At 43.7% G+C, this 10,627-nt stretch overlaps 1 non-coding gene across 1 annotated transcript; it reads left to right on the forward strand.

The window, feature by feature from the left end:
- Window positions 1-2,127: 2,127 nt before the first annotated feature.
- On the forward strand, window positions 2,128-2,234 carry LOC125371234. The gene has a single exon (XR_007217531.1). It is a non-coding gene; the product is annotated as a small nucleolar RNA R71 (small nucleolar RNA).
- The last annotated feature ends 8,393 nt before the right edge of the window (window positions 2,235-10,627 follow it).

Genomic DNA, 10,627 nt, shown 5'->3' on the forward strand with positions numbered 1-10,627 from the left:
AGAAGTTTAATTACCTCCTTCTTTACCACTTCTTTCATGTTCGGATTGAGTCGTCTTTGAGGTGACGGCCCAAACTGGCCCCAATGAAATCTTATGAGAGCGAAACTTGGATTTATGCCCGGGATATCGGCTATATTGAAAGCAAAGGCCTTCTTGTACTTCCTTAGAACTTCCAAACATGGCTTGTTCTTCGGAGTTAGATCACCGCTATGATTCTGGTAAGCGCTTCTCTTCATCCAGGAAGGCATAAACCAAGTGGCTCGGTAATTCCTTCAGTTCTAAAACGGGTGGGTCCTCGAATGAAGTCTTTACTTTTCGCACCCCGGACTGTCAAGAAAAGATAGGGATCGGTTGACAAGCTCGGCTCGGGAAGCCAATAAAACAAATGAGTTGCTCCAACACTTGCTCATTGGACAACTCCTCCTCATCCCTCGGCCTAATGCTACTTGTAAAGGGTCGACATAAAATTTCTTGTAAATGGGACTCAACCACATCATCAATAACATCAATAGAACATACGATTATCATAGTCCAGTGACTGTCTCATGGAAGTGGCCAGGTCAAAGGTAATGGTCTCATCATTAACTCTAAGCTTAAGCTTTCCATCGCTTACATCGATAACAGCCCTTGATGTAGCTAGGAAAGGCCTACCCAGGATAAGAGGCACAGTGCTATCACCCTCCATATCCATTACCACAAAATCTACAGGAAAGATAAATTTATCTACCTTTACAAGTACATCTTCAACAATACCTCTAGGAATTTTAACAGTCCTATCTGCTAATTGAACACTCATCCTAGTAGGCTTTGGCTCATGCAACCCTAATTTGGCAAATAAACTAGTGGGCATTAAGTTAATACTGGCTCCTAAATCAGCCAATGCACCACTAATTGATAAATCACCAATCATACAAGGGATAGTAAAACTCCCTGGATCTCGTCGCTTGAGTGGCAGTTTGTTCTGGAGAATAGCTGAACACTCCTCATTAAGCACCACCTGACCAAGATCCTCCAACTTCCTCTTGTTGCTCAAAATCTCCTTTAAAAACTTGGCGTATTTCGGCATCTGTGAAATTGCCTCAACAAAAGGTAAGTTAATTTTCAGCTGCTTAAATAAGTCAAGAAACTTACATCAGATTGCTTGTCCACCATATCCCTGTCTCAACCTTGCAGGATATGGTACGATGCGTGGCTCTTTTGCCTGTTTTCTTCTTTCTCTCTTTCTCTACCATCTCAAGGTCCGGTCCTTCCTTGTGGCTCGACTGCACGATTGTATTATCCTTATTAGCTAAAGGCAAAGAACCACCAAATTCTTACCTCGAACGCAAGGTGATAGCTTTGCAATGCTCCCTCGGGTTTGACTCATAGTGCTAGGGAGCGATCCTGAAGGTCTCTCTGAAAGCATCTTAGAAATTTGGCCAATTTGAGTCTCCAAGTTCTGAATCGAGGCCTGCTGATTCCTAAGTGCACTATCAGTCTGCTGGAATCTTGTTTCTGTAGATGTCACAAACTTCATCATGAGCTCCTCTAAATTTGACTTCTTTTCTTGGGAGGAGGAGCTTGTGCAGCTCAAATTGGTTGTTACTGTGGTCATGATGAAGTCTTTGAAACTGGCGGACCACAGGCATTATTGTTCCTCCAACTGAAATTGGGGTGATTGCGCCATCCAGGGTTGTATGTATTGCTGTAGGGGTTATTCTGCTGTCTTGGGGCATTCCCCATATAATCAACCTGTTCAACATCAGAAGATATAGTAGAATTAGATGGAAAACTAATAGAAGATGAAGCAAACATACCTCCCGCAGTACAGTTCGCACTGTAATGCGGGCCACCACAAAACTCGCAGCCAACGTTCGCTGCGTGAACCGGCATCTGGAGTTGGTCGATCTTCTTGGCTAGAAGCTCCACTTGAGCTGCCAAGGCTGCTGTAGAGTCCACTTGGTTGACCACTCCTTGTCTTCCTGGTCGGTTCCTAGAGGATTGCCATTGATAGTTGTTCATGGCCATTTCCTCTATCAAGTTCTGAGCTTGCTCGGGCTCTGTTTAGTGCCCCACTGCTGCATCCACCATCGCCTCGTTGCGAGGTTCAACCTACCGTAGAAGGTCCGAACTCGCATCCACACTGGCAATCCGTGATGTGGGCAGCATCTCAAAAGATCTTTAAATCTCTCCCATGCATCGTACATGCTTTCATCATCAAACTGCATAAAAGAAGATATGTCATTTCTAAGTTTAGCAGTTTTAGCGGGAGGAAAATACTTATATAAAAATTTTTCGTACCAACGCCTTCCGGTGTAGTGATCGCTCATTGTGGAAGAGATTGCAACCATCTCTTTGCTCTGTCCCTCAAGGAAAATGGAAACAATCTCGGTACCGAATGGCATCATCGGTTGTTCCATTTATTTTGAATGTGTCACAAATCTCCAAAAGTTGGAGATATGTGCATTGGGATCATCACGGGCAATCCTCCAAACTGCACGCTTTGTTGGATCATCCGGATAACATTGGCCTTTATCTCAAAATTGTTGGCCACATAAAGAACCGACTATACTAGTTTTCGTCCCATCCAAAGATGGTCGAGCAAACTCGTACATCGTCCTCTCGATCCTCATCGGCGTGGGGTCATGGTTTTCCATCGTGTCTAGTCTATCCACAGGTATCTCAACCTCAATCTCCTCCTCTTCTAATTGCAACCTCTTCCTTAAGAGTCCGAGGGATCGTTCGGATCGGATAGAGGCTCTATAAGATTCGAGTTTGAGCTCCCCGGTCATAAACTACCCTGAAACCGAAAGTCCACACAACCACCGATCAACAAAAATAATATAATAATAAATAATAATCGAATTAAAGAATAAATGAATAAAACAAATAATGACTAAATTAACACAAAACAATTCACTCTAGTTCACTCGGTTCCCAAGAACGGCGCCAAAAACTTGATGGGTTCTTTATGCAACCTACACCTAAGGCGGTGAACCTCTAGCACTAGTGAGTATCAAGGTCGATCCCTGGAGATCGGGTGAACCTAGAGTTACTACCGCTTGCTATGTTATCTAGTCCGAAATAGGGTGTGAAAGTTCTAACATACCGAGCTAATGGTTATGAGTGCAATTAAGTAAATGAAGGACAACAACGGACAATTAAAAGACAATTGTAAAGAGAGAAATAAATCCAAAAGGGAGCCTAAGTGATGGAATTCTAAAGATGAATTTTATGGATTGCCGATCTTGCTTACCCGTGCCTAAATCACAATTGAATCCGGTTCCTCTCTCGAGCTATCGGATTCCTAAACTGCACTAACCTAATGGAATCTCTTCCTATCGGGATTACTACAAATTAGCATTAAGTATGATTTAAGACTATTAAGAGTTGTTAGTTCTTAATCCGTGAGTAAATCAACCTCATCTCTAAGTGTTAACTACCAGTCCTTACTATTCAAAATCCAGTTGTAACAAGCATTTCTCAATGTCAAGAAACAACCTAATAAACAATTAATCCAACGTCTCAAATTAATTGCATCAAACTTTTATTACTGAATAGCAAGAAGATTGCAAGAATGACAATTATAAAAAACTAACAATTAAGCATAATCCATCAACAAAGGTGAACCCTAATGGATTCAAAAGATCTAGCTGCTCATGTTCATAGTCAAAGCAATTAAAGAACAAAATAAGGAAAAACAAATTAAAGGTATGTACACCCTTCTCTTTCAAGCTGAATGAGAAACCCTAAATTTGCAAATTCAAAATCTCAAACCCTAGTTGCCTCTTGAATGCTCCCAAAGTTTGTCTTGATCTTCAATTCGATGTTGGAATAAGTGGAATCCCCCCCTTCAATTGATGAAAATTGATCTCTCAGGTCTACAATTGAGGTATAGGAAATATTTGATTAAGTGTGTGTCTTGGAATTGAGTCCAAAAATCGTCTTTTTTTTATTAGAATCCAAAATCGCCTATATAGTTGATTCAAAGACGAGTCCAGTCGAAGTGTGGCTGAATCGGAGTCTGAGCCACCACAAAGTGCCCAATGGTCGATCCACCACAGTCAGGCCGTGGTGGCTACGGGCGTCAAATGGCACAATTGGGGATAGCCTCTTGATAATTCAGCACGGCCGGAGTCCAGCCGTGCTCAACCCTCGGGGTGCTTGTTCTCGCCCAATTTGATGGATTTTGCTCCGTAATCCCACGTGATTTCCCTCGACACCGATGGTGTCCTTGAAAATGACTCGAAATGAAAAGGGAAACAAAAGACAGGTGATTCTAGCATAAAACGGGATAATCATGCATAAAAATGTGAACAATCGGGCATGAAAACATGTATAGTATGATGCTTATCACCTCCTTTATCATTGAGCGGTCATTTAGGGGCCTTAGCTGGTGATCCGAGTTGTTTCCCTCACGATGATGAAACTTATCCCCCATCGTCTCAGTGGCCGACTTTGACCCTTGTTATTTTGAGGTCATATCTAGTATTCAGAGTTTGCCTCGATTTGGTACCGCTCTAGCGGCCCGCACCGAGACAGTGTTTTACCCCTAGATGTCCACTCAACTGCTGCGCCTCAATGCATTTCAGGGAGAACCAGCTAGCTCTGAATTCGAGTGGCATTTCACCCCTAACCACAACTCATCTGCTGATTCTTCAACATTAGTCGGTTCAAACTTCCACTTACCTAAGCTTCATCCTGGTCATGGATAGATCACCCAGGTTCGGATCCATAAGCAGTGACAACTGCCCTATGAAGACTCGCTTTCGCTATGGCTCCGGTGAGTTCCTTTAACCAAGCCATTGCCTATGAGTCGCCGGCTTATTCTTCAACAGGCACGCGGTCAGAGCCCCGGGCTCCTCCCACTGCTTGGGAGCTTTCGGTTTCATGTTCTATTTCACTCCCCAATAGGGGTTCTTTTCACCCTTCCCTCACGGTACTACTTCGGTATCGGTCATGCAGGAGTATTTAGCCTTGCAAGGTGGTCCTTGCTGATTCACACGGGATTCCACGTCCCCATGCTACTCGGATCAAAGCGTAAGCTAGTGATGCTTTCGGCTACTGGACTCTCGCCATCTAGGGTGCAGCACTCCACCGCTTCGCCTAGCAGCATGACGCTTGTATTGCTCTCCCACAACCCCGTTTTTACGATTTAGGCTACTCCCATTTCACTCGTTGCTACTAAGGGAATCTCTTTTGCTTTTTTTTTCCTCTAGTTACTAAGATGTTTCAGTTCACCAGGTTGTCTCTTGCCTGCCCATGGATTTAGCAGTAGTTTGAAAGGTTGACCTATTCGGGAATATCCGGATCTACGCTTATTTTTAACTCTCCGAAGCATTTCGTCGCTTACTACACCCTTCCTCCTCTATAGGTGCCTAGGTATCCACCGTATGCCTTTCCTCATTTAACCTCGCCCTTAACTTTAAGGCTATGCCATCCTAAGGTGCTGCTAAATAGAAGGATCTTATCAACGTCCATGAATGATAAATTGATAAATCATAGATCGAATTGCCGAATCAGAAAAATAGGGTGCTATCCTATAGCTTTGTACCGGCTAAGTTCACGAGTTGGAGATAAACGGACTCGAATTGCTGACATCCGCCACAGGGTAAACCACCGCCTCTCGGGCCCCCCGACTGATTTTACGATAGAGGCTAATGATAGACAATAACTCCCCCCGAACACAGCTTACAATTTTTATCGTATTGTGCTCTCCAAAGAGCAACTCTTCTCAAAATCTCAAAAGGTGCTAAGTTGGAATCCCATTCTAACTAAGGATTCTTGTGGTTCCGGAGGATCTAGCTATAGGAAAACCAGGAACGAAGAGCTTACCCTCCCTTTTCGCCCACTCTTTGGTCTTAAGAATGCTGAACGAGTGATTGCCCTTCTCTGACCCTTATTGCCCAACCTGAGAGCAGACAACTAATACGTTCCATTTATTGAACATGGTTCTATGGTCGGTCCGAGACTCCTGGATGCCGAAGGTGTCCTTTGGGTGATCTCATAGTTCCTACGGGGTGGAGACGATGGGGTCAGTCCATGGATTTTCCTTCCTTTTGCCACATTTCGCTAAAGGGTTGAAGGGAGCTAGTGCATCAAGTTGTTCGCAAGGGCCAACTTGATCCTCTTCCCCAAGGACCGCAAATGAGGGAACCCTAGGAGACCCACTGACTCCAACTATCATCCATGTACGATTCATACTAGATCTTACCAACTGCCCGTCTTACCTCCTCTACGTTCTTGACAGCCCATCTTTTTTTTCAGTAGAGTCTTTCAGTGGCATGTTTCGGTCCTCTTCCCCACGGACCGCCCGGATCCCACGAGTGAATAGAAAGTTAGATCTACATTGGATCTCATCTGAATCGCCCTATCTATCCTCCTGAGGAGAAGTTTAGTTTCAAACCCCGGTTCGAACAGGAGAAGTATGCCATGCTAATGTGCCTTGGATGATCCACATCTTAAGGTCAAGCGCTGATGAGCATATTCAACTATCCATGTGGCTGAGAGCCCTCACAGCCCAGGCACAACAACGCAATTATCAGGGGTGCGCTCTACCACTGAGCTAATAGCCCGTCATGCTGGCCTCCCATCGGGGGCTCGCTATGCTAAAAGCAAGAGAAACCCCATCCCTCTCTTTCCTTTTTTTGTCCCCATGTCACCATGCGGGACGGGCATGGGGATGAAAAAAAAGGATCCTATCAACTTGTTCTGACCTAGGATAATAAGCTCATGAGCTTGGTCTTACTTCATCGTCGAGAAAGAAGACTTCCATCGATAAGTTTAACTCATACGTAGCTTTCTTCTTTTGGGATGTGAGCAGTATTAAACCAAAATACCTAACAAGCATTACCTCTCCATGAAAAGGAGGTGATCCAGCCACACCTTCCAGTACGGCTACCTTGTTACGACTTCACTCTAGTCACTAGCCCTGCCTTCGGCATCCCTCTCCTTGCGGTTAAGGTAACGACTTCGGGCATGGCCAGCTCCTATAGTGTGACGGGCGTTGTGTACAAGGCCCGGGAATGAATTTACCGTCGTATGCCCGACTGGCTTCATACAGGCAAGTTGCAGCCTGCAATCCAAACTGAGGATGGGTTTTTGGAGTTAGCTCCCCCTCGTGGGATCGCGACCCTTTGTCCCGGCCATTGTAGCACGTGTGTCGCCCAAGGCATAAGGGGCATGATGACTTGACGTCATCCTCACCTTCCTCCTGCTTATCACCGGCAGTCTGCTCAGGGTTCCTAACTCAACTTTGGCAACTAAACATGAGGGTTGCGCTCATTGCGGGACTTAACCCAACACCTTACGACACGAGCTGACGACAACCATGCACCACCTGTGTCTGCATTCCCGAAGGCACCCTCTCTTTTAAGAGAATTCGCGGCATGTCAAGCCTTGGTAAGGTTCTTTGCTTGCATCAAATTAAACCACATGCTCCACTGCTTGTGCTGGCCCCCATCAATTCCTTTGAGTTTCATTCTTGTGAACATACTCCCCAAGCGAGATACTTAATGCATTAGCTACAGCACTGCATGGGTCGATACGCATAGCGCCTAATATCCATCGTTTACGGCTGGGACTACTAGGGTATCTAATCTCATTCGCTCCCCTAGCTTTCGTCTCTCAATGTCAGTGTTGGCCCAGTAGAGTGCTTCCGTCGTTGGTGTTATTTTTGATCTATACGCATTTCACCACTCTACCGAAAATTCCATCTGCCCCTACTGTACTCCAGCTTGGCAGTTTCCACTGCCTATCTAGGATTAAGCCCTGGAATTTGACAGTGGACTTAAAAAGCCACCTACAGACGCTTTACACCTAATCATTCTGGATAACGCTTGGATCCTCTGTATTATCGCGACTGCTGGCATAAAGTTAGCCGATGCTTATTCCCTAGATACCGTCATTGCTTCTTCTCCAGGAAAAGAAGTTCATGACCCATAGGCCTTCCACTTCCATGCGGCATTGCTCCGTCAGGCTTTCACCCATTGCAAAAATTCCCTACTGCTACCTCTCGTAGGAGTCTGGGCTGCGTGTCAGTCCTAGTATGGTTGATCATCCTCTCGGACCAGCTACTGATCATCGCCTTGGTAAACTATTGCCTCACCAACTAGCTAATCAGACGCGAGCCCCTCCTTGGGCAGATTACTCCTTTTGCTCCTCAGCCTATGGGGTATTAGCAGCCATTTCCAATTGTTGTTCCCCTCCCATGGGCAGGTTCTTACGCGTCACTCACCCGTCCACCACTGGAAACAACACTTCCCATCCGACTTGCATGTGTTAGGCATGCCACCAGCGTTCATCCTGAGCCAGGATCAAACTCTCCATGAGATTCTTAGTTGCATTACTTATAGCTTCCTTGTTCATAGACAAAGCTGATTCATAATTGTCTTTCATTTCAGGGCAGAACTTGTATCCATGCGCTTCATATTCGCTTAGAGTTCGCTCCAAGAAATATAGCCATCCCTACCCCCTCATATCAATCCCACGAGCCTCTTATCTATTCTCATTCGATCACGACGGTGGGGGAATAAGTCAAAATAGAAAAACTCACATTGGGTTTAGGGATAATCATGCTCGAACTGATGACTTCCACCACGTCAAGGTGACACTCTACTGCTGAGTTATATCCCTCCTCTTGCCCCCATCGAGGAAGAGAACTGACTAATCCTAAGGCAAACGATCGAGAAACTCAACGCCACTATTCTTGAACAACTTGGAGTTGGACCTTCATTTCGCACTATTGCGGATACAAAAATAATGGGAAAAATTGGATTCAATTGTCAGCTGCTCCTATCGGAAATAGGATTGACTACGGATTCGAGACATAGCACATGGTTTCATAAAAGCGTATGATTTTTTCGATCTAAATAAAGCAGGTTTTACATGAAGAAGATTTGGCTCAGCATGTTCTATTCGATACGGGTAGGAGAAGACCCCGACTCAGTATTCTTAAAAAAATAGAGAAATCAGAACCAAGTCCAGATGATACGGATCAACCCCTTCTTCTTGCGTCAAAGATCTTACCATTTCCAAAGGAACTGGAGCTACATCTCTTTTCCATTTCCATTCAAGAGTTCTTATGTGTTTGTGTTTCCACACCCCCTTGAGACCCAACAAAATGGACAAATTCCTTTTCTTAGGAACACATACAAGATTCGTCACTACAAAAAGGATAAGGGTAACCGCACCATTAACTATTTCATTTATTAACTACTTCATTTATGAATTTCATAGTAATAGAAACAAAATACATGCATATTCTATTGAGACCGAATTTGTAACTTGCTATCCTCTTGCTTAGCAGGCAAAGATTTACCTCTGTTGAAAGGATGATTCATTTCGATAGACATGAGAGTCCAACTACATCGCATTGCAAGAATCCATTTTGTATATTTGAAAGAGGTTGACCTCCTTGCTTCTTTCATGGTATAATCCTCTTCTTGTTGAGCCCCTTTCTCCTCGGTCCACAAAGACAAAATGTAGGACTGATGCCAACAGTTCATCATAGAAGAAAGGACTCACTGAGCTGAGATCGCTAACTAATACTAATCGAATACTAATAGAATAGAAAAGAATTGTCTTTTTTGTATACTTTCCCCAGTTCCGTTGCTACCGCGTGCTTTACGCAATCGGTTGGATCATATAGATATCCCAGATTAGGTCATCGAAAGGATCTCGGAGACCCATCAAAGCATGAAAACCAGGATCTTTCAGAAAATGGATTCCTATTTGAAGAGTGCATAACCGCATGGATAAGCTCATACTAACCCGTCAATTTGGGATCCAATTCAGGATTTTCCTTGGGAGGTGCCGGGAAGGAATAATAATATCGATTCATACAGATATAGAATAAAAGGTTCTTTATTGATTCAAATGTTGTACTTATGGGATAGGGAAAGCGAAAGAGGGAAAAACTGAAGATTTCACATAGTACTTTTGATCGAAAAATCAATCTTACCTTTTGCTCAATGAGAAAATAGGTCAGATTCTATAGGATCAAATCTGTGGGACTTAAGGAATGATAGAAGGAAAAAAAAAGAAATAAAAAAAGAAAAGAGAGGGAAAAATAATAATAAAAAAATAAAAATGAACTAGAAGAGCCCATATTTCAAATGAACAAATTCAAACTTGAAAAAAAATCTTTCTGATTCTCGAAGAATGAGGGGGAAAGGGATTGATCGAGAAAGATCTCTTGTTCTTATTATAAGATCGTGATTGGATTCGCATATGTTTGGTAAAAAGAAAAATCTTCTCCTTTGAGAATAATAAAAAAAGGAAAGTGTTCAATTGGAACATGAAAACGTGACTGAATTTGTCCTAGTTACTCTTCGGGACAGAGTGGATGAAGGGAGAAACTTCTCAAATGAGGAAAAGGATCCAATTACTTTGAAATAATTGAACAATGAGCCGTATGAGGTGAAAATATCATGTACGGTTCTGTAGAGTGGCAGTAAGGGTGACTTATCTGTCAACTTTTCCACTATCACCCCCAAAAAACCAAACTCTGCCTTTCATAAAGTTGGCAGAGTACGATTAACCTCTAGATTTGAAATCACTGCTTATATACCTGGTGTGAGATATCACATTGTTTGAGGGACCCTAGATGCTGTCGGAGTAAAGGATCACCAACAAGGGCGTTCTAGTG

The sequence above is a fragment of the Ricinus communis genome, chromosome 9, assembly GCF_019578655.1.
Source record: "Ricinus communis isolate WT05 ecotype wild-type chromosome 9, ASM1957865v1, whole genome shotgun sequence".
NCBI classification, from domain to species: domain Eukaryota; kingdom Viridiplantae; phylum Streptophyta; class Magnoliopsida; order Malpighiales; family Euphorbiaceae; genus Ricinus; species Ricinus communis.